The following is a 24,427-nucleotide window of genomic DNA, read 5'->3' on the forward strand; positions in this document are numbered from 1 at the left end:
AAGGCACTCTGTTCTTCTTAGAACCTTGGCACCAATTTCAACATTCATCACTTCAACACTGGGTGGCTTACCGGTCTGCTCACCAGGACCTTTGTGGATTTGTACTCCACCAATACTGTCCAGGATTCCGTCTCCTGTATTACTCTGTAGGATTTCATCTCCTACAGTGCTTTCATCCGACAGACCACCAGCTTCATGCTTGGAAATTATAGGAGACTCCGCCATTACTTCTTTGGTCGGTTCCTTCCCTGCAATTTCACCCTGCTGATTTTTGTCGTGACAATGTGTCAGTTCAGTCTTTGATTCCTCTTTCTTTTGTAGGAAATCACTGTCCGACTCTATCGTAGCAGTTGCTACTGGCAACGTGTTTTCATTACCCAGGTATTTCACTTTCTCTGCACCCTCAGGCGGCATACACTGTGCCACCTCTCGACGCTTATTACGTCTTCGGCGTCGGTAGGAAATTTTCCCCTTCTCACACTTCTGTACCTCACTGTACTTGTTTGTCACCTTTCTTGAGTCAGTGTCTTTACTGGAGTCATCGTCACTCCCCCTGGTGTCCTGGACTAACACGTCCCCACTTAACCAGGTGTCTGCCCCCTTTTCTGGAGCTACTATAACTGTAGTGGTCACACTGTCACTTCCTTTTGGAGACGTCATGGTCACCCCTAACTCTTGACAGTCCTTATGTGGAGGTACCATCTCCTCATTGCACCCCAATATCCCACAGGGAATCTGTATAACCTCATATGGAAAAGAGGCTTTCTTGGGCGAGGGCCGACTCATTCCTGTGCAATCGGTCCCGGGCTCGGTCTTCCATAAATCCTGAAAGAGCGCAAAGTCCCGTCCTATGATAACCGGATATAACAGATCTGGAACTACCCCCACATCAGGGCGTCCCAAACGTTTGGCCGTCTGAATCATCACCCTGGACAGAGGATATACTTTATTGGTCCCATGCACACAACTTCCTTCTATCGTCCTACCCACCATCACATGGAGATCAGGCATGGGTCTCACTAAGGTCAACCGGCTCCCCGGGTCTAACAGACCAGACACACGTAGCCCATTCAAGTCCACGGAACACTTCTGTGGCCTCATAGTGGATGGATAGCCTATACCGCAGGTAGGACATATGTAAGGCGAACAAGGCGAACCCCCATTGCCCCTTGCTATAGTCCACCTGTTTGGCTTGTAAATGCTCCACCCTCTTGTGGGTCACCACCGCTTTCTGAGGCTCCGCCCCCTGTTGAGTAACTACCCCGCTCCGGGACTCCGCCCCCTTTTGGGCAACCACCCCTTTTTGGGACTCTGCCCCCTTTTGGGCAACCACCCCTTTTTGGGACTCTGCCCCCTTTTGGGGTTTCCATGCAATGTCCTTAGCCCCCAGTTAACACCGTTCGCCCTTATCTCCCTTGGCACCCAGTGTCCATACCGGCCCCCGAAGGGAACCCACAAACTGGTCCATTGCTGCCACATTGCTGCGCACTGACAGGAACTGGTACAGCTCCTCCACAACGTCCGCATGGACCATTCCCTTATTTTGGCTTTCAGCCCCCACTGCTGTCACTGGCCCTCCTGGCACATGCTGTTGGTGCTGCTGGCTCTGCAGCAGCTGTTTCAGGAGTCCCTCCATGCTGCAACGAGAAGAGGAACAGGAGGGGTGCTCCAATGGGTAATACCCGGTGGTCAAAGACAGGGGGGGTTAGAATACCACTAACCTTTCCGGGTTGTACCGCCCGTACAACCAGGATTTCCAGCCTGTGGTGTATCACTGCTCACCAAGCAGGGCCCCGCAATTCCGGGCTGGCCTGGAACCTCCAGTCGCTGGTCTCTCGCCACTGCAGCACAGAACCCCGCCGACCTGCTGATTCGCCACCAGGTGCTTGAGGGCGCGGTCACTGTTCGTGGACCCGCCGATCCACAGCTGTGTATATCCACCACGTGCTCCTGGGAACGCTGCCCGCTATCTAGCACCATATGTGACGTTGCACCTTGCAACATAGGGGGTTACTCGCTCAGCATGAGGGCTTCAGGTAGACACAGGAGGCACAGTTTCTTAAGATCACAGCCTGCTTTATTCAAATCCATAAAGCACCGCGCTGGTACGGACATCACATGGCATGTACAGGCAGGAAAACAGGTACATTCCCAAACCTCAGCCCTTCAGATTATGTTCAGTCCATAAGTCCCTGCAGAGCCTTCTCAGACGCTGTTTCCTTACCTCCACCCACAAACACACCCGGCTACTTCATCCAGCACAGGAAATTCAGAGCAGGGCCATGGGTGTGTCCAGAGGCCTGACTTTCATTCCTGGGACCACACCCCGAGGTGGAGATATGGTGAACAGCCGTCCCACCTATCTCATTAGCTGTCCACAACAGAGCCGGCCCAGGTAACACACCTTAACCCTCTCATCACAGTACCAGTGATTATATCACTATATATTTATATATATATTTATCTATATATATATATATATATATATATATCTATATAGATATAGATAGATAGATAGATGCGGGACACAATTGTAAAGTTAAACGAAATGTATGGTGTTAAGCTTTTTTTAAAAAATAACTGTAAAGTGGGGCGTGCAATATTACAATCCATTCCATTTATTTCCTAAGGATCTTATTGTCCCAATTTCCACCTCTCTCATTTTAATCACTTCCAAAGCCACAAAATTCAGAACCCTCTCATCTCTCATGGAATTCCCTCACATGATGAGATATTGGGGTATCCCGCTTATGGCGGATATCTCCCAGATGGTCTCCTATACGTCTCCGCAGTTCATGTTGCGTTTTTCCCACCTAATTTCTTGGGCATGTGCATGTTGCCATTTAAACAACCCCACGTGTTAGACAATTAGGAAAGTCTCGCAGGAAATTTTTTTTTTTACCAGTTGATGCACTGATTTTGAAAATACTGAAAATTTTGTGGTGTTAATCCAACTACAAAAATGACATCTGCCACATTTAAAGATGCCACATATCTTACGATCTAACAATGTTCCCTCTGGTACAGGTTTTCTGTAGTGACTATACATCAGACGATCTGCTAACGATCTCCCTTTCCTAAATGTAATTTTAGAGCTCTCTGGAACAAATTCACCTATCATCTCATCTGCCCTAAGAATGCCCCAATATCTTCTCAATATGTTAAAGATCTGTTCTGTCTGTTCATTATAAGTTCCAATCACTCTAACCTCCTCGGATTCGGTTTTCCTTTTATTTTGGGATTAATAACAAATCCCTTTGTTTTTCCAAGGCATTCCGGAAGGCCCCATTGAGGGTCTCTCTGGGTAACCTTTCTCTAAATCTCCTCCGTAAGTTGGATGTCTCTACTCTAAAGGAATTTATTTCCGAACAATTACACCTGGCTCTAAGGTATTGCCCCTTCGGAATACCTTTGGTCTATCCCAAAGGACTAATGGACTATCCCAAAGAAGCAGGCTGTTTGTCGCCGTTGGTTTTCTAAAGATAGTCGTATGGATAAACCCCCTCTTGTCCAATGATATTAATAGATTCAGAAACAGAATTTCACGCTGATTGATCTCATGAGTGAATCTAAGGTTGAAATTGTTCACACCCAGTTTTTCGACCATTCTCCCAAACTCTTCCTTTGCGCCCGTCCAAATGACCATCATATTGTGTATGTATCGATGCCACGCACTTATCTTATCCTGCCACCACTTTTCCTTCACCTGAAAATACAACGGTTTCTTTCCACCAGCCCAGGAGAAGATTTGCATAACTGGGCGCACAAGAATAACCCATAGCGGTCCGCCTGATCTGGTTGAAGTACTTACCGCTGTATAAGAAGTAGTTATGGTGTAGGATAAATGACAGCAAGCAAAGGATAAATTCATTGTGCCGATCAAAAGGTGTAGCCCTTCCAGAGCGATAATATTGTATGGCTTGAAGCCCTTTATCATGTATGATACTACTGTAAAGTGCCTCCACATCGATCGACGCCAAGAAAGCTCCCTGGTCTACTGTCATTCCCTCCAATCTTAAAAGGAGATCAGATGTGTCTCTTAAGTACGTAGGCATCGATACAACAAACGGTCTGAAGATCTTGTCAACGTAAATTCTGATATTCTGACTGACCCAATCCTGGCCACAATTGGTCTCCCCTTTACTGGAACCGCCCCCTTATGCAATTTAGGAAGTGCATAAAAGGTGCACCACCGGATGACTGGGGACCAAAAATGTATGTTCTTTGGCCGAGATCAGTCCACTATCTAAGCCTTAATCCTACCATGCAACTAGAATCTCCTGAAATTGTTCAGTTGAGTCTGTCTTGAGGTTTCTATAATTCTCTGTGCTACTTAGAATCGTCATGCACATTTATAGCCTTCATGATCAAGGATGACAATATTGTCCTCCTTGTCAGAAGACTTGAGGGCAATATTTTTATTTTTATCCAGACTATCCAATGCCTCCCATTCCATCTGATTCAAATTGGAGAGTACCCTTATGTTATCAGGCTTGATTTTTCTCAGATCCCCCTCAACTAGTTGTAAGAACAAATCTGTGTTTCCATAGTCACCGTTGGGGGCATCTTGGTACCCCTCCTCTTTAAATCAATAAACGGGCCCTGTCCTAAATCCTGCATATTTTCATCCATAAGGCCCATCAAATCATTGAATATGTCCATGTCCTCTTCATCAACACCTAAGGCCAGACATTGCTCCCTATCATTGGATCGGAAGAACTTCTTCCATTTTAATTTGCGGCAAAACAGATTTAGATCTTTAATCCAGGAAAACAAATTAAATGGTGTTGTAGACACAAATAATGACCCTTTTGTCAAAATCTGAAATGCCTTCCTTGAAAATTGTCGACTTAAATAAACTTGTCCTTTCAAATCAATCCCACTAAAACCGACCCTTGTTGAGATAGTTGATGGGTGCCTGTTGGCCTAAAAAAGAGGATGAGGCTGAAGATGATGTGGCAACACCAGCTTCCCCACCATTTGCTACCATCGTATTGCTCCTTGTATTGCTTCTGGTTCTTTCAGCTGGCACCCATCCTTCTCTCGAATCCCACCATCCTCCTCTTTTATTTTGTCCACCCCCTCCTCTATTTCTAGCCTTAAACTTTCTTTTTACGCCTTCAGAGTCTGATTGGTTGGTTTCGGAAGATGAAATTTCGGAGATATTTTTGGTCTTATCCTAGAAGCTATATGCTCTATCCGCTTGAAACTCACTATGGTCTCTCTGAAATTGTGTATGCTTCCTGGATTTCAATTGATTTTGGTATCTCTCTGTCCCCTTGTAATATATTTTCTTATTAAATTCCGGGTTAGATTTAAAGCTGTGTCTTTTCAATTATTCCATTCAGGGCTTTTTCTGATAATCCAAACAACTTTTTCTCCTCCTCCAGCAGTAATCCCATAAACCTCAAAGAGGATGCTATGCATTCCGCTTGCCAAGCCTTCAATAGTTCTTTACTACTTGCCCTTGGAGATCGATTAATGTTGATACGATGTCCCTTTTGGTATAAATTTTTTTTTTTTTTTATAGTTCTCCAACCCTTTAATTCCCACCAAGATTTCAATTATTGCTTATAGCAAGCAGTTAGCTCTTTAAATGTACTACAAATATTAGGGGTAGAATTAAAGGTCAAATGTTCTCCCTGTAGAGAGAATACCTCCTGCGCCTCACTGTCCCAAGAGGTTACATTAATTGGCCCAGTCCAGAAGCTAGCCATATTCATTCAAAACTGTTTAACCCTTTGTCAGATGATAGTTGGGGCCCATATATAATTTGATATTCAAAAATACTCCACAATTAAATTTCTTTTAAAATTCACCCATAGACAAATTCATTTAAGTATCATAATTAGGCATTGATATAAATATCAAAACTGATATAATTAAACATATAGTTATACACTTAAATCCCCAGAAGTTCATATCGCTGCTCCCATCAACACCCAATCATACCTAAATTTTTCAAACAACCCAATACCCTTTAAACCTCCATTGGCTACACACAGTAGTACAATAAAGAGATATTGATAGAAAAGAAAAGGGGAAAGAAAGGAATGAAGGTAAGGGATGATTAGGTTAGTGAGAACATCTAATATATAAAGCTGAGTGTGTGTGTGTGTGTGTGTGTGTGTGTGTGTGTGTGTGTGTCTGCTAAAGGAATCCGCACCGTCGCATTTATAATCACGAAATTTTGCACAGACACTCCTTGTGACTCAGGGAACGTCATAGACTATGGGCGGGAAAATTTACTTTCCAGTTACACTACAAAAGCCTACAGCCATTAAACTGAATGGAGCTGGGAGCTATAGGCTATAAATAACTGTCTGTGGTTGCTATAGGAACAAAATATACTGTTAGTATAAGATAGGATAGACGGATAGAGAGAGACAGAAAAAGACGGGCAGAGAGACAGCCCGGGCAGAGAGACAGCCCGGGCAGAGAGACAGCCCGGGCAGAGAGACAGCCCGGGCAGAGAGACAGCCCGGGCAGAGAGACAGCCCGGGCAGAGAGACAGCCCGGGCAGAGAGACAGCCCGGGCAGAGAGACAGCCCGGACAAAGAGACAGCCCGGACAAAGAGACAGCGAGAGAGAGACAGACTGATGCAAATACAGAGAGAGAGAAGCAGACAGACAAGGAAAGAGACAGACAGACAGCAACACACTGAGACTGGGAGAGAGACAGAGAGACAGTTACTATCCCGGGCAACGCCCGGGTACTACAGCTAGTCTAATATATAAAGCTGTGTGTGTGTGTGTGTGTGTGTATGTCCGCTAAAGGAATCCGCACCGTCGCGTTTACAATCACGAAACTTTGCACAGACACCCCATGTGACTCAGGGAACGTCATAGACGGGAAAATTTAACCCCGCGATTTAGTTACTCTCCAAGAAACATGCTTCCATTAAAGTCAATGGAGCTGCAAGCTATTAGGTTATTAATAGGAGCTGTGATTGGTTGATTTAGAAACAAAATAAATTGTCAGTATAAGAAGCCGATGTGTGAGGTAATAAGATGTCGGTGGGGAGACTGATAGAGACAAAGAGACAAACGGGGAAAGAGACAGTTACTATCCCGGGCAACGCCCGGGTACTACAGCTAGTCTAATGTATAAAGTTGAGTGTATGTATGTATGTCCGCTAAAGGAATCCGCACCGTCGCATTTAGGCTGGGGCCACACGGGGACTACTGCGATCCCCTTGCATGAGACTCGGCTCGTGCTGGCAGTACAGCAGAGCCGAGTCTCATGCTTGTGTCCTTGCAACTGAGGTCCGTTCGTGCGAGCAGACCTCAGCTGCAGGGGGCGGGCCGGCACTCAGGAGGGGAGGGAGGGATTTCTCTCCCTCTCGCCTGTGTAGCCGGCTATAGACATTCTCGCTCTGCACGCACGGTACACCGATGTACCGCGAGTGCAGTGTGATTTTTCTCTCGCCCCATTCACTTGAATGGGTGCGAGAGAAAGAGTCTCGGATTACAATCGCAGCATGCTGCGATTGTTTTCTCGGTCCGATTAGGGCTGAGAAAATAATCGCTCATGTGTGCTGTCACACAGGCTAGAATTGGTCCGAGTGGAATGCGATGTTTTATCGCACTCCACTCGCACCGATTTTCTCGCCGTGTGGCTTAGGCCTTACAATCACAAAGTTTTGCACAGACGCCCCATGTGACTCAAGCAATGTCATAGATTATGTTTTGACAGGAAAAGTTAACCCCGCGCTTTAGTTACGCTCCAAAAAAATCTCCATTAAAGTGAATGGAGCTGCTAGCTACAGGCTATTAATAGAAGCTGTGAGTGGTTGCTATAGGAACAAAGGACATTCATAGTATAAGAAGCTTATATGTGAGGTAATATGATGTCAGTGGCTAGACAGACAGACAGACTGAGAGACAGACAGGCACAGACAAAGAGGCACACAGGGAAAGAGACAGACCGAGAGATAGGGGAAAAAAAAAGAGACACAGAGACATGGGGAAAAAGACAGACAAAGGCACACGGACAGAGGCAGACAGGGAAAGGGACGGGGGCAGCCACACGGGGAAAGGGACACACCAAGACTGACAGACAGAGACTGGAGTAGACAGGGAAAGAGACACAGAGAGCTAGGCTGACAGAGACTGGGAGAGAGACAGAGAAACCGTTACTATCCCGGGCAACGCCCGGGTACTACAGCTAGTCTGGTATAAAAGACCTTTTTGTACAAGTTTACACTTTTTTTTTTCAACCAAAGTTATAAAGCAAAAATTAATTTAACCTCTTTGAACTGTCTCAATATACATAATTGTAATTATACCCAATTGATGATATCTCAGTACACCAAGAACAGATATATAACTAGAGGGCCACCTTCCCAAAACTATATTAAAAAAATGGGTGAGCTCACAACATATTTTGATCGCCAGTCAGGTAAAGCCAGGCATCTGGAGGCTGGGATTCTCAGCGTGGTAAGGCCCAAGCGTTCTGGGACCCCCACTAAAAACCGCAGGCCGCAGCTGCCCATAGAAATAGCGCATTGTTTCTTGATAATTGTATTCACTGTGACTTGCACCATTATGGAGGTAAAGATTTATTTGGAAACTATTTCCAGGGATTCTGGGGCGAAAGATTTAGGGATTCCCTTTATTCTAATATTTTTTTTTTCCGCCTGTTCCTATTTTCCTGATTCTCTATTGCAGGTATGGCAGAATTCATCTGGTGGTGGTGTTGTCTTTTGCTTCAAGACGTTAGAGATTTTGATGAGGTCTGACTGGGAGGTTTCTAGGGATTTAACTTTGAGGCCTATTTACTTTACGTCTGTTCTAAGAAAGGAAATTTCTTCTAGAAGCTTTTTCATGACTTGGGCTAGAGATTTTCTTTTAGAAAATTTCTGGAGATGGGAGCAGCATCATTGGTGTCAGATTCACAGTTATAGTCATTGCTTGAATCTGAGTTGGCCATTTAGCAGCAGTTAGTAAGTCTGACTATGGCTTCTTGGAAGGTTGAAAGATTTTTCCTTAGAAATTTGTCTACTTCTCTTTGCTTCTTAGTATTGTTTTCTGTAGTGCTTTTTACACACTCCTTATTTGACTATACCATTTTTTGTATTTAAGCGTGTCTGTAAAAGGATCACAAATTGTTCATAGGTTCGATTCTAAGTGAACATTGTTTTATTTTGCTGGCATCACTAAGAGGCAATGCTATATATAGCTATAAAAAGTGCAGGCTTATAGGGCCAGGAGGAGTGTAAGTGTAGTAATTTTCTATAGCCAGAAGATGGTGGTGGTGCTTCAGTGAAGGGTGGACAGAGTCAGGAGTATGGGTGTTATTTGACCTGGAGGTCAGCAGCCAGCATTAGCTATAGTGAAGCACTACTTCTTCCAAGTTATTTTGGAAGTGCTTCTTGTTGTTATAATATAGGAAGAGTCTCCTTTTGTTTTTAGGAGATGTGAGGTAGCACGGTCGGCTGCGCAGCAGAAGACGCGGGATCCAGGTATTAAGGTTCACAGCACACGGTTTTAATGTCCAAACAAAAGTCCACAACAAAATACATGTGCCTCTCTAGCAGAAAACTCAGGGAGTTCTGTTCACTCCCTCACACCCGGCACACCTGCCCTTGTTCCTCATTCTATTTAACCCTTCCTTCAGCCTGTAAGGAAACAGCATTAACCCTATAGTGGATTTACTTTCTATCATGGAGTGAGCACAACCGGGGCGAGACATACCGGCCGTCATAGATAACCCCGGTCACAGTCTCACACACCCCCCCCCCCTCAGTTCAAGCGTGCGGGGTTGAACTCCAGCCATCAAACACGGGCCGCGGGACAAGGCATCGGCGTTGCCCTGCAACCCACCGGCCCTATGTTCAACCATAAACCGGAAGTTCTGCAGAGAAAGGAACCACCGGGTAACCCGGGCATTCCGTTCCTTGGCGGACCTCATCCAGACCAGTGGAGAGTGATCCGTCACCAAGCGAAACTGCCGTCCCAGCAGGTAATAGCGTAGGGACTCCAAGGCCCACTTGATCGCCAGGCACTCCTTCTCCACTACGCTATAATTCCGCTCGGGAGGGGTGAGCTTCCTACTTAAGAAGGTGACGGGGTGTTCCTCCCCCTGAACCACCTGAGACAGCACTGCCCCCAGGCCGATGATCTCCGAGGCGTCAGTCTGTACTATGAACTCCTTCCGGAAATCAGGGTTGACCAGAACGGGCTGTCCGCACAGGACCTCCTTCAGGGCCCGGAAGGAGTCCTCGGCCTGCGGAGTCCAGCGCACCATGACGGACTTCTTGCCTTTGAGAAGGTCCGTCAAGGGGGCTGATAGTCCCGCAAAATCCTTTACAAACCTCCTGTAGTACCCCACGATACCCAGGAAGGCCCTAACCTGCTTCGTGGTCAGGGGTCTAGGCCACTTCTGGATCGCCTCAACCTTGTTAATTTGGGGCTTAATCACTCCTTGGCCTATCACGTAGCCCAAGTAGCGGGCTTCCGTGAGTCCCAATGCACATTTCTTGGGATTGGCTGTCAATCCGGCTGTTCGAAGCGCGTCGACCACCGCTTGTACCTGTTCCAAGTGGGTCTGCCAATCGGAGCTGTAAATAATGATGTCATCCAGGTACGCTGATGCATACACCTGGTGGGGTTCCAGCACTAAGTCCATCAACCTCTGGAACGTGGCCGGAGCGCCATGTAACCCAAAAGGCAAGACAACATAGTGGAAGAGACCCTCCAGCATAACAAAAGCGGTTTTCTCCTTGGCGGACTCAGTTAGTGGCACCTGCCAGTACCCTTTGGTCAGGTCGAGCGTGGTAAAATATCGCGCCTGTCCCAGCCTATCAATCAGCTCATCCACCCGGGGCATGGGGTAGAGATCGAACTTGGATATTTCGTTCAATCTCCTAAAGTCATTGCAGAACCTTAAGGAGCCATCAGGTTTTGGTATTAGGACAATCGGACTAGCCCATTCACTCCGGGATTTTTCGATGACCCCCAGGCGTAACATTGTCTTTACTTCCTCCGATATGGCTTGTCGTCGAGCCTCCGGTACCCGGTATGACTTCAGGCGTACCTTCAGGTGGGGCTCGGTGACAATATCAGTTCAATATCGTTCAATATCGTATCAGACTGGTCCTACCGGGCAGCTCGGAGAAGACATCGGGGTTCTGCTGAACCAACCGTCTGGCCTCTCGCCTCTGTTGCTTGGTGAGGGCTTCTCCAATCCTTACTTCCGGTTCGTCCTCTCCGGAGGTCGCTGGAGCCGGATGTGAACGACCCGAAGAGGAGGGAGGTGGGGAAAAAACAGCCATCAGGCTTTCCCGTTCCTGCCAAGGTTTTAATAGGTTGACATGGTATATTTGTTCAGGTTTCCGCCTACCGGGCTGCAATACTTTATAGTTAACCACCCCCTACTCTTTCCTTTATCTCGTAGGGGCCTTGCCACTGAGCCAGGAATTTGCTCTCCGCCGTGGGGATCAATACCAACACCCGATCCCCGGGTTTAAAGGTCCGCACGGTGGCTTGTCTATTGTAGCGGCCGCTTTGCGCGGCCTGAGCCTCCTGTAAATGCTCCTTCACAATTGGCATGACCGCGCTTATGCGGTTCTGCATACCCAAAATGTGTTCAATCACACTTTTATGGGGGGTGGGCTCTTGTTCCCATGTTTCCTTTGCCAGGTCCAACAATCCCCGGGGATGTCGCCCGTATAACAATTCAAAAGGCGAAAACCCCGTGGATGCCTGTGGCACCTCTCGTATGGCAAACATCAAATAGGGAAGCATCATATCCCAGTCTTTCCCGTCTTTTGAAATCACCCTTCTTAGCATGGTTTTCAGGGTTTTATTGAAACGCTCGACTAAACCGTCCGTTTGAGGATGATACACAGACAGCAACTGCTTGATCTGGAGTAGCCGGCATAGCTCTTTGGTCACTTTAGACATGAATGGGGTCCCCTGATCCGTAAGGATCTCCTTGGGCAATCCCACCCGGCAGAACACAGCAAACAACTCCCGAGCTATAAGCTTTGCTGCAGTATGTCTGAGAGGTATCGCCTCGGGATACCGGGTGGCATAGTCAACGATCACTAGGATGTGTTGGTGCCCTCGAGCGGACTTTACGAGGGGCCCCACCAGATCCATCCCTATCCGTTCAAAAGGGACTTCTATAATGGGTAACGGTACCAACGGACTGCGAAAATGGGTCAGGGGTGCAGTAAGCTGACACTCCGGGCAGGTTTCGCAGAACCGTTTTACCTCCCCAAAGACCCCGGGCCAATAGAACCTTTGCAATATTCGCTCCTGCGTTTTCTTGACCCCTAGGTGGCCACTCATCAGGTGTTTATGAGCCAAGTCGAGGACCCGCCGGTGATGCGGCTGGGGCACCACCAACTGTTCTACCCCTACGCCCCGTATTTCATCTACCCGGTAGAGTAAATCCTGCTTAAGAGCGAAATGGGGGTACCTAACCTGGGCACCGGGCAGCTGTGCCACCCCGTCAACTACTGTCACCCGACTCCGGGCATGTATTAACGTAGCGTCCTGGAGTTGGGCTGTCCCAAACGTATCCGGGGACGCCTCCAACTCCGGGATGGGCTCGACCGTCTCAGCCTCTCCTGCCAATACCTCTAGGGGCGACCTATCGGGTTCACACTCTGTCCCTATCATGGTGACCCCTACGGCAGGTGTCCCGGATTCAGGATTGTAGGGCTCAGGTCCCGGACCGACCAATATCTGAGGGGACTTAGGGGGTCCCCTCCATAAAGTCCAAAAATAGGGCAGATCCCTTCCTAGGATCACGTCATAAGGAAGAGTGTTAAGAAGTCCCACCTCATGTTGCACCTGACCGCAAGGTGCTGTGATGGTGACAATCCCCGTGGGATAGTCTCGGCGGTCCCCATGTATGCAAACCACCCCCACGGTGCGTCCTGTGGCCTTTACTTTAGCTCTCAAGGTGGATCGCACAAGGGTCACTAAGCTTCCGGAATCCAACAATCCTGTAACCGGACATCCATTCACCTGTATTTGGCACAAGTGGGGCTCCGTCTCTGGGGAGACCAGGTCAGCGGTACACACCACCTGAGCATACATTGAACCCCGCCGGGTAACCCCACAATCCATGGGCTCCGTGGTGAGTGGACACTGGGCTTCCATATGTCCCACCCGCTGGCACCGCCAACATCTAATGGGGACGGAAACCCCCTTGGCGGGTTGTCGTTTAGGGTACAGAACCTTCCGGACTTCAGGAATGGCGGCCGCGGCCTCAGACGGGACGGTAGGGGACTCCTGTACCGTTGTCAGCGGTGGGTCCTTGGCCCTAGGCTTGGAGGGGCCGGACCGACGGGCGGTACGCAAAGTCTGTGTCCCGTATCAAGTCCTGCGTAGCCACATGCCGCTCTACCAGGGACACTAATTGGTCCAGGGTACTCGGGTCACCCTGTCCGACCCACCGTTGAACGGTGACGGGTAAAGTGCGCACAAAACGATCCACTACTACCCTTTCCACCATTTGCGCCGGGCTCAGAGTGTCAGGCTGCAACCACTTTTTTACAAGATGCAACAAGTCATAGGCCTGGGAGCGTACGGGTTTGGCTTCCTCATAGAACCACTTATTTACCCGCTGAGCCCGTACATAGGTATTCACCCCCAACCGAGCCAGTATTTCGGCTTTCAGGGTCACATAGTCAATGGCGTCCTCGGCACAGAGGTCCAGGTACGCTTTTTGGGGTTCCCCCGTCAGATAGGGCGACAATACCTCAGCCCACTGCGGGGTCGGCAGCTTTTCCCGCTCGGCCACCCGCTCAAACACCGCCAGGAACGCTTCCACATCACCCGGGGTCATCTTTTGCAACGCTTGTCTCACCGCTTTCCGGACGCTGCTGTCGTCACCCGGTCCCGGGGTTGTTGCTGCCGGTCCGGCACGGATCGACTTGGCCAGGAGAACCATCTGTTCTTGGTGCCTTTTTTCCTGCGATTGCAAAGCTTGCTGCTGACGTGCATTGGCCTGCTCCATCTGTTCTTGGTGCCTTTTGTCCTGCACTTGCAAGGATTGGAGCAGGTGTGCATTGGTCTGTTGCTGCTGTATATTAGCCTGTTGCTGCTGTGCATTAGCCTGAGCCAAATGCTTTAGTATGTCCTCCATGGCGTCGCCGGGTTTGGGCTGTAGTATAGCCGCTCGAATCCAGGACATGCGCAGCTGGGTCACCAGGGATGGATGCTACACCTCACCGGCTGTCATGCCCGCCGATTCTCCACCATATGTGAGGTAGCACGGTCGGCTGCACAGCAGAAGACACGGGATCCAGGCATTAAGGTTCACAGCACACGGTTTTAATGTCCAAACAAAAGTCCATAACAATATACATGTGCCTCTCTAGCAGAAAACTCAGGGAGTTCTGTTCACTCCCTCACACCCGGCACACCTGCCCTTGTTCCTCATTCTATTTAACCCTTCCTTCAGCCTGTAAGGAAACAGCATTAACCCTATAGTGGATTTACTTTCTATCATGGAGTGAGCACAACCGGGGCGAGACATACCGGCCGTCATAGATAACCCCGGTCACAGTCTCACAGAGAATAGAAATATATCTTCCCAACAACTGTAATAAGCTATTGATCGTCCTTATAGTAATAGAGTAGGAATGGGGAGTAAAACAGAAGTGCAAACCACTGATGTATAGTCTCTGTGCCAGAGTTTAAAATAGCTGCATTTGGAGATTGAAAGAGACAGTCACTCAAAATTGCGGGGTTTTAGGCCAAAAAGGGGTCCGTCTATCAGGGGAGCGGTTTTCTTTTTCGTTCGAAAGTGGCCGATCAAAACCCATTTGGCAAAGGTCCCAAATAGTGTTGAGCGGACCCGGACTGTAAACGTCCGGATCAGCGCAGTTTCAGCGCTATCCCCGAGCTGGACCCGGGCGCGGGATTCCGGCTCCACGATCCAGAATCGGCAATTAAAAAAAAAACTGAAAAAAAAAAACAAATGAGCGTTTCATACTTACCGAGACTCTGTCATGGCGGCACACTGCTTCCGGGTCACGCTTTCACTTCCTCTGCTGTGCACACAATCACACAGCTTTCCGTGTTTTCCCCGCCCACCGGCCGTCCTCTCAGCTGTGATTGGTTGCAGGCTGATGCGCCCCCCCAGCCTGTGACAGCTCTGCCGTGCAGTCATCGCTTATCGCGGTCAGTACTACGCTGCACTCAGAGCGGGCAGCCGTGCTCTATGGCTGCTCGCTGTGACATGTAGCAGAGCTGGATGTGTCTTCACTGGATCTCGTGTGGATTACGCCGGAGCTGCAGGGTGTTGGGATAATAAAGTGGTGAAGGAGGAGGCTGCGTGTGTTATTTATTCCAAATAAAGGATTTCTCTGTGTCTTGTTTATTTACTGTAATTTACAGGTTTGTGATGCGGGTATCTCACAGACGCCCGTACGATCACAAACCTGGGGTTTAGTAACAGCCATGCGCTGTTATTAACCCCTGCTATTACCTTGATTGCCACCGCACCAGGGCAATCAAGATGAGCCGATATCGCACCGGAATGGCCACATCTAATAAATGCGGTTATACCAGGCGGCTGCGGGCTGAGGATGTACCAGCCCCCAGCGGCGTTATCATGGCTGGGAATGAAAATTGAGGGGGACCGCACGTTTTTTTTGTTTTTGTTTTGTAAATTATTTTAAAAAAAAAACAAAAAAAAAACCGCATGCGGTTTCTTAGGCAGCAGTCACAGCGAGGGACTCCCACAAGTGTGACATCGCAGCACAGCCGCACACACATCTGACAGGAGCGTGCATGTGTTTCTAGGTACATGCACGCTCATGTTCAGACAGCAGCAGGCTGTGCCGTGTGATGTCAGACCTGCACATGTCTGAGGGCTCTTGTACACTTGCGTACCGCTTCCGATGCGACAGCGTCGCAAGCGATATTCAAATGACCCTCTGCTGCGGTTGTCAGCCGAGGGTCATGCGACTGTGATGCGATCTTGCAATCGCATCACAGGAGCGGAGAAGATAGAGGGAGCACTTTCTCCCCATCTCCTCCACTGTCTCCGCGCGCATCGGTGCGATCCCATCGCATGACACACGGCTTACGCTGGCAGTACAGCAGAGCCGAGTGTCATGCGAGTGTCCGTCCCTGCCACTGAGGTCAGTGAGAGCAGACCTCTGCTGCGGCCGGCACTGAGGAGGGGAGGGGAGGGGCTGGAGCTGCAGAGGAGAGAATGTCACAGCCCAGCCTGTCACAGCTCCTCAGTCAGTGTCTATACTCAGAGCTGGCAGCCATGCTTTATGGCTGCTAGCTGTGTGAGATGTAGCAGAGACGGATGTGTCGCTGTGGGATGTGTGGATTACGCCGGAGGGTGTTGGGGTAATAAAATGGTGAACGAGACTGCGTTTGTACTTTATTGTAAATAAAGGATTTCTCTGTGTGTTTATTTACATTCATTTGCAGGTTTGTGATGCGGGTATCTCACAGACGCCTGTGCAATCACAAACCTGTTACCCCGACTGGCACCGCATCACGCCTCCGGGAAGAGCCGGTAATGTACCGGTATAGCCGCATGTAATAAACACGGCTATACCGGTCGGCTGCGGGCTGAAATGCCTGCCCCCGTCCGGTATTACCATGGCTGGGGATGAAAATTAGGGGGGACCGCACGTCGGGTTTTTTAATTATTTATTTAATTAATATTAAAAAAAAAAAAAAGTCGGAGTCACACTTGCGACGGACACACTGCTTTCCCCGCCCACTGGCCGTCCTGCCGCCTGTGATTGGTTGCAGTTAGCTGACACTCAGGATGGGGGCATGTCTAGCTGCAACCAACACGTGCCGGTGGGCGGGGAAAACAATGAATATTGAATTGTCGGCTCCAGAAGGTAACAGCGTGACCCGGAAAGAGTGTGCCGCCGTGACAGCGCCTCTGTGAGTATGCCGCACTCGCTCCTAGCCCCTCCACAAATGTTTTTACCCTTCGGATTCCGGTCCCCATTGACTTATATGGGCACCGGATTCCGGAGCGGATCGGATTCTTTTTTAAATCTGTCAGTGATCTGCCGGCCCCAGATTATTGGCTGTTCGATCAGCTCTAGTCCCAAACCCTCTGAGCTTCCCTGCTTGGGTGGAGAAGCGACACCTCAGTGATCGGTCTCTTGGTCCATTCCTCCTTTCAGGTGAGGTTGTTGTCTTTTTGCCCAGGTGATTGTCTCTACACTGTGTGCAGAATTATTAGGCAAATGAGTATTTTGATCACATGATAATTTTTATACATGCTGTCCTACTCTAAGCTGTATAGGCTTGAGATCCAACTACCAATTAAGTTAAATCAGGTGGTGTGGTGTAATGACATCAACACCCTAGATAAGGTTAGGCAACTTCCTTTCCTTTGGCAAAATGGGTTAGAAGAGAGATTTGACGGGCTCTGAAAAGTCCAAAATTGTAAGATGTCTTGCAGAGGGATACAGGAGTCTTGAAATTGCCAAACTTTTGAAGTGTGATCACCGAACAATCAAGCATTTCATGGCAAATAGCCAACAGTGTCGCAGGAAGCGTTTTTGGCAAAAAAGGCGCAAAATAACTGCCCATGAATTGAGGAAAATCAAGCGTGAAGCTGCCAAGATGCCATTTGCCACCAGTTTGGCCATATTTCAGAGCTGCAACGTTACTGGACTATCAAAAAGCACAAGGTGTGCCATACTCGGGGACATGGCCAAGGTAAGGAAGGATGAAAAACGACCACCTTTGAACAAGAAACATAAGATAAAACGTCAAGACTGGGCTAAAAATATCTTAAGACTGATTTTTCAAAGATTTTATGGACTGATGAAATGAGAATGACTCTTGATGGGCCAGAGGCTGGATCAGTAAAGGGCAGAGAGTTCCACTCAGATGCCAGCAAGGTGGGAGGTGGGGTACTGTTATGGGCTGGTATCATCAAAGATGAACTTGTGGGACCTTTTCGGGTTGAGGATGGAGTGAAGCTCAACTCCCAGACCTACTGTCAGTTTCTGGAAGACAACTTCTTCAAGCAGTGGTGCAGGAAGAAGTCAGTATCGTTCAAGAAAAACATGATGTTCATGCAGGACAATGCTCCATCACATGCATCCAACTACTCTACAGCATGGCTGGCCAGTAAAGGTCTAAAAGATGAAAAAATAATGACATGGTCCCCTTGTTCACCTGATCTGAACCCCATAGAGAACTTGTGGTCCCTCATAAAATGTAAGATCTACAGGGAAGGAAAACAGTACACCTCTTGGAACATTGTCTGGGAGGCTGTGGTGGCTGCTGCATGCAATGTTGATCATAAACAGATCAAGCAACTGACAATCTATGGATGGTAGACTGTTGTGTCATCATAAAGAAAGGTGGCTATATTGGTCACTAATTTTTAGGGGGTTTGTTTTTGAATGTCAAAAATGTTTATTTCTAAATTTTGTGCAGTTATCTTGGTTTACCTGGTGAAAATAAACAAGTGAGATGGGAATATATTTGGTTTTTATTAAGTTGCCTAATAATTCTGCACAGTAATAGTTACCTGCACTACCTGCACAGACAGATACCTCCTAAGATAGCCAAATCTAAAAAAAAACCCACTCCAACGTCCAAAAATATAAAGCTTTGATATTTGTCTTTTGGGTTGATTGAGAACATAGTTGTTGATCAATAATAAAAAAAAACCCCTCTAAAATACAACTTGCCTAATAATTCTGCACACTCTGTATATCGGAGGTGAGCAGACCCCACTTCACCCTTGCTTGGTGGAGTTGTGATTGGTGGGGGATTTGAAGGGGTACAGAGGGGGAGGAACGTCTACAGTGCGGCAGACGGGTTGCCTACCTTTCTGTTACGCCTTTACCAGCACCCTCTGTGTCTGGAACCGATGGCCGGAGCACCCCACCACTCCATGTTGGGCCTAAAGTCCTGGAGATGCCCTGAGCCTCCACTTTGGTAAGTATCCCCTGTGGTGGGGTGGGGAGGGGGGGAAGGGAAGAGGGTATCGCGATACCTTAGCTGGTGTATTCACTCAGGAGACAGGAGGATTCAGGGACGTTTCAGGAATCTTCTTTGTTGTTACTGCCTGTTTTCAACAGGCTCTGCGGGTATCCTTGGTGCACTGTAGGTTTAACTCAGTTACATAGGTTGAAAAAAGATCTAGGTCCATCTAGTTCAACCTTCCTCCACCAATTATACATTGTCACTAAGTCACTTATAACCAACAATGTTGTGTGTACTGAGGAAATCATCCAGCCCTTTTTTAAAAGCTGTTATAGTATCTGACAATTCTATCTCTTGTGGTACGGAATTCCACAGCCTGGCTGCTCTAACTGTAAAGAACCCTTTCCTATTTAGCTGCCGGAATCGCTTTTCTTCCACTCGCAGTGAGTGCCCCCTGGTTCTTAGTATTGTCTTTGTAAGGAATAAGTCATGTGCCGTTCCTTTATATTGACCACTCATGTATTTATACATATAAAAGAGATGTCCTCTGAGACGTGTTTTTTTCTAAGCTAAACAAATCCAACTTTTTCAACCTGTCATCATATGGGAGGCCTTCCATTCCTTGTAGTAGTCTAGTTAACCGCCTTGAACTAACTGTAACTTCTGAATGTCCCTTTTTAAAATGTGGAGCCCAAAACAGGATCCTATATTCTAGATGTGGCCTTATATAGATTTATAGAGGGGTAACAATACGTTGGGATCACGGGATCTAATCTCTTTTTATACACCCTAAAACAGCGTCGGACTGGGGTGTCTGGGGCCCACCAGAGGAATTGACTCCAGGAGCCCACCCTACAGCTATATGCAAATACCTGTTAGCCATTATCCCCGTTATAGTGGAGCATCGACTGTGAAACACAGGCGACTCCTGCACATCTCCTGTACACACAATAACTGATGTACAATTACAGTAGTTTACAGTAAGGGGGATCTTTGGTGAAAACAAGTGATCACCGATCCATAGGTTAATCTGGTGATCACTTATTGAATGAATGGATCAGGGGTCGAGTCGGACATGAGCTCCACTTTCAAGGGGATAAAAGTTGCACGATCGGTGCAGGTCCCAGCAATCTGTCCCTACAGATTAATAAGTTATCACTTTATCCTTAGGTTCAAATGTTCAGTATTTGGTCAGTTTGTTACATCAGTATTTATAAGCCAAATCTAGGAGTGGGTTAAAAATGCAGAGGTGTTTCTATTTTACTTTTCCTCTGATTTTACCACTCCTGGTTTTGGCTACAAATACTGAGGTAAAATACTGACCAAATACCCAACATGGGCCCATGGCCTTAGAATAGGCGATTACTTAGCATATTTGGTACAGTGTAATAGTCACAGGACAGGGAGGGGTTAAACGTTCACGTATTTAATCTCTACTGGAAATAATCTTCCCTTTATTGATAGAGAGAAAAAAAAATGTCCTCCAGACACAACAAAATCCACTCTACCAAGACCAATAATACCACATACAAGGGAGAAATACTGCCACATAGTGACCAAAAACATATTACCACCACATAGTAACCAAATACAACCACATACAAGAGAGCAATACTGCCACACCATAATCAGAGCACATAGTGACCGAATATTACCACATACAAGGGAGAAATACCTCAACATTATGACCGGACCACATAAATGACCAAATACCACCACATACAACAGAGAAATACCACCACACTGTGACCAGACCACATATTACCACCACACTGTGCCCGAATAATACTACAATAATGATCATGAATAAAAACCACAATACTAATAACACTAATATTACCATCAGTGCCATTATACACAGGAGCTCTGTATATAGTGTCAGTGTGCAGGTAATACAGTGATCACCAGTGATATTAATTACTGACATTATATACACAGGAGCTGTGTGTATGTGTATGTGTGTGTATATGTGTATGTATATATATATATGTATATATATGTATGTATGTATGTATGTGTGTATGTATATATATATATATATATAAATATATATATATATATATATATATATATATAAAATATATATATATTATATGTAATACACTGACTTATCAGTGATGTCTCTAGCTGAGGTTATTAATCTTCGCTTTTCCTCTTCATCCAGCACTGACCGTCATCACTTCTTCCTGCCATAACGCGACTCTGCAGAAAATATCAGTCACCTATAGCTGATCACTCCCAGAGCACACTCCTCACTTTTCCCCCAATTTCTACACCATAGGTGGCACAGCACTGGGTTGGTGACACACAGTACTAGGGGCGTACACACCAGTGGGAGGCTCACTGTAGGGAGAGGCAGGAGGCTCACTGCAGGGGGAAGCTCACTGTAGGTGGAGGCAGGAGGCTCACTGCAGGGGGAGGCTCTCTGCAGGGGGAGGCGGGAGGCTCACTGCAGGGGGAGGCATAAGCGCTTACCTGGTGCCTGCGCGTCCTCTTTCTCCATGCAGCCCCGGTGATGACAGTATGTCGGTGCGGTGCTGAGGAACTCTTCTGCCTCAGTCCTGGCACCGCACCGTTCAAATATACGCGTGCCTGAAAGCCACACGTACATTTGAATATTAGAGGGGAAGTCTGCAGGTCCTGCACGCACCTTATTTTGTGCAGGCCTGAGGACTCCCGCACTGCAATGACTTTTTGTGATTCACATGACTGTGATGTCACCACAGGTTCTGCTACAACAGCGGAAACTGCAGAGATCGCACAGATTATTCTGTGCGATCACTGCAGTGTATAATGGAAAGGCTGGGCGCCGATCAGAGCATGGGGACCCAGTCAGCCCGCTAAACACTTCTGCCCAGCCCGCAGTAACAAGCCGACGGTATCTCGCACACTATAAAGCATGGGGACCTGGGGCCCCGGGGGCCCACCGGAGGATTCTCTGGTGCTCTGCTGGGCCAGTCCGACGCTGCCCTAACATCTTGTTGGCTTTTGTAGCTGCTGTTTGAGATTGAGTGCAGCTGCTCAGCTTACTTGTAATCAGAATACTCAAGTCTTTCTTCTGTTCTGTAGTCCCGAGTTTACTACCATTTAATGTATACGCATCTATAGGATTACTCCGTTCTATGTGCATACTCCCATTCCTCCATGTGGGATAAAGTGTATGAGGAGGTAATTAGAGGTATCTCAGAGACCGAAGTGATTTAATGGCTATTAAATTTTTGTTTTCCGGCCTAGGAGCAGGAGCTGCTCTTGGACATGTCTGCTCCTGTTCATGCCTAGGCCACGCCTCCTCTGAGCTTCAGATTGATTTGCCTCAACTCAATGTAAAAAAATAAAATAAAGATACATTCATACGATGGGAGAGAGGACCAAATGTACTTTTTGTGTGAATAAATGGCCAAATGACTGTTCTTTCATCTGAGTGGGTTGGAGAAGTTCCCCCACATGGCTCATGAATTTTAATTGGCAAAGGTCTCCAAAAATGTTAAAAAGAAAAACATTTTTGAGACCTCTGCTTCAATATATTTGATGCCTAGGATGTCTGAAAATCCTTGTTGTGCCACTTGTACCGTGAATAGCAGAATCAAATTTGGGACTCCTTGTTGGCCAAAGAAGTCCCACTCCTAAATATAAATCTTTTGAGGCCCTACTCTACGTGTGTTCCAGGGTGTATTGGATTGCTTCCTTGTAATTTTTGTCAGTCCTTGCACTGAGTGCGTATGATTTACTAGTTTAGGAGTCCCATTCCTTGAAAATGGGGAAAAATGTTTTCTGACTCTTTCCTCTATGTATTCAAGAGTATATTGCAATCCCTCCTTCCAATTTTATGATGGGCCTTGCAATTTGAGAAATCTCACGTACATGATTCCTTTTTTTCCCAGGCTTGAAATGGAAAAATGCTGGTTTGTTTGTTTACTTTTTTTTTTTTTTTTTTTTTTAGAAAGAGCATGTGAATGCTTGCAGTGCTTTTGCAGCATTTCTTTCACCATTGAAAGCAACAATAATACAAACACCTACACTACATGTGAACATAGCTTAAGGGGTGGAGGATGAGGTTTTTCTCTCTAGCGAAAGTTGCCTTATATAAAAGTCATTATACAGGAAAGAATGTTTCCTAACATGGATTTTACAGGAAAAACTGGGTTTTTTTTCCAGTTTGGTATGGTTTGTCAGTCCACAAATGGCATAATACTCATTTCTAGAACCAGCATACTACCTCAATTTAAATCTTATAAAACACTATTTATTGAAATTCATTTAAAATTCAAAAAAGTTCCACCTGTGAAAAAAATGACACACAGAACACATATATCAGGACCATGGAATGACTCCAAAATATCTGCCCACAGGAACAAAACCAATTAATTCATATGTTGATAATAGTCCTGCCCAAGATCAGATCTAAATGACCCTCACTCTTTCTCTCCTCTACCTACCAATGGAGGTGTGACATAAAGTCACAATTCACCCTAAATATAATTGGGCCATTATACATATCCACAAGGAGAGGTGTGTGCTGCTAAATGAGTAGCCCCCTTAACAGCTATCAGGCGATTGGGCCAGCTATCTTTCATTTTGTCTCCTGATGAACCCTGACTAATCATTTGGGGAGAAACGCGTTGAGACTGAGACTATGTGTATCTATGTTTTTGGGTTGAGGACCATGGAAAGCTCGGATGCCTGCACATTATGAAAAGAACGGACTGCTGAGGGACTACTAATTTTTGACTCATCTCTCAGATAAGTTTAATTTTCCATCTTCCCCTCTAGAAAAATTAAGTACCCCTAGCCTACATTATAAGTTGAGGGAGATTAGGGATACCTGTAGAAGGGAAAGCCGCCGAGGAATGGGGGCACCTCATTACCTTTAGTGTGAATTGTGACTTTGTCACACCTCCATTGGTAGGTAGAGGAGAGAAAGAGTGAGGGTCATTTAGATCTGATCTTGGGCAGGACTATTATCAACATATGAATTAATTGGTTTTGTTCCTGTGGGCAGATATTTTGGAGTCATTCCATGGTCCTGATATATGTGTTCTGTGTGTCATTTTTTTCACAGGTGGAACTTTTTTGAATTTTAAATGAATTTCAATAAATAGTGTTTTATAAGATTTAAATTGAGGTAGTATGCTGGTTCTATATTTGATTTTCTACCTACACAAATAGATTTCTAAGTGTCTATAATACTCATTTCAGCACTTTTTCAATCCATTACAGCAATTTCACGGCCCCCAGGCCTCTGGGAGGGTCTGAATAAAAAATGCTCAATTTTCCCATTGACTTTCTTTATACTCGTTACTTGATTTTAGTACTGAGAACTCTTGTATATTAGGGCTTACTCATCAGTAATATAGACTATTTCTATAATCAATTACTCTGGCATTGCTCAAATATCCTATCTCGTTTTCCTTATTGATTTATACTCTATTATACACAACTACTCTCATTGTATTACAGGTTTTCTACATATTACTGACTAGAGTATTTGGAAAATGTTTTAGGGATTGTGTCCCTGTCCTGATAGCTGAGC

At 46.6% G+C, this 24,427-nt stretch overlaps 1 protein-coding gene across 1 annotated transcript in view; it reads left to right on the plus strand.

Annotated features, from left to right (window-relative positions):
- NDUFA6 (NADH:ubiquinone oxidoreductase subunit A6) overlaps positions 1-24,427 on the plus strand; it is a 153,872-nt gene that overhangs the window by 126,558 nt on the left and 2,887 nt on the right. The gene's annotated exons all lie outside the window — the stretch shown is intronic.

The sequence above is a fragment of the Anomaloglossus baeobatrachus genome, chromosome 8 (assembly GCF_048569485.1).
Source record: "Anomaloglossus baeobatrachus isolate aAnoBae1 chromosome 8, aAnoBae1.hap1, whole genome shotgun sequence".
NCBI classification, from domain to species: Eukaryota; Metazoa; Chordata; class Amphibia; order Anura; family Aromobatidae; genus Anomaloglossus; species Anomaloglossus baeobatrachus.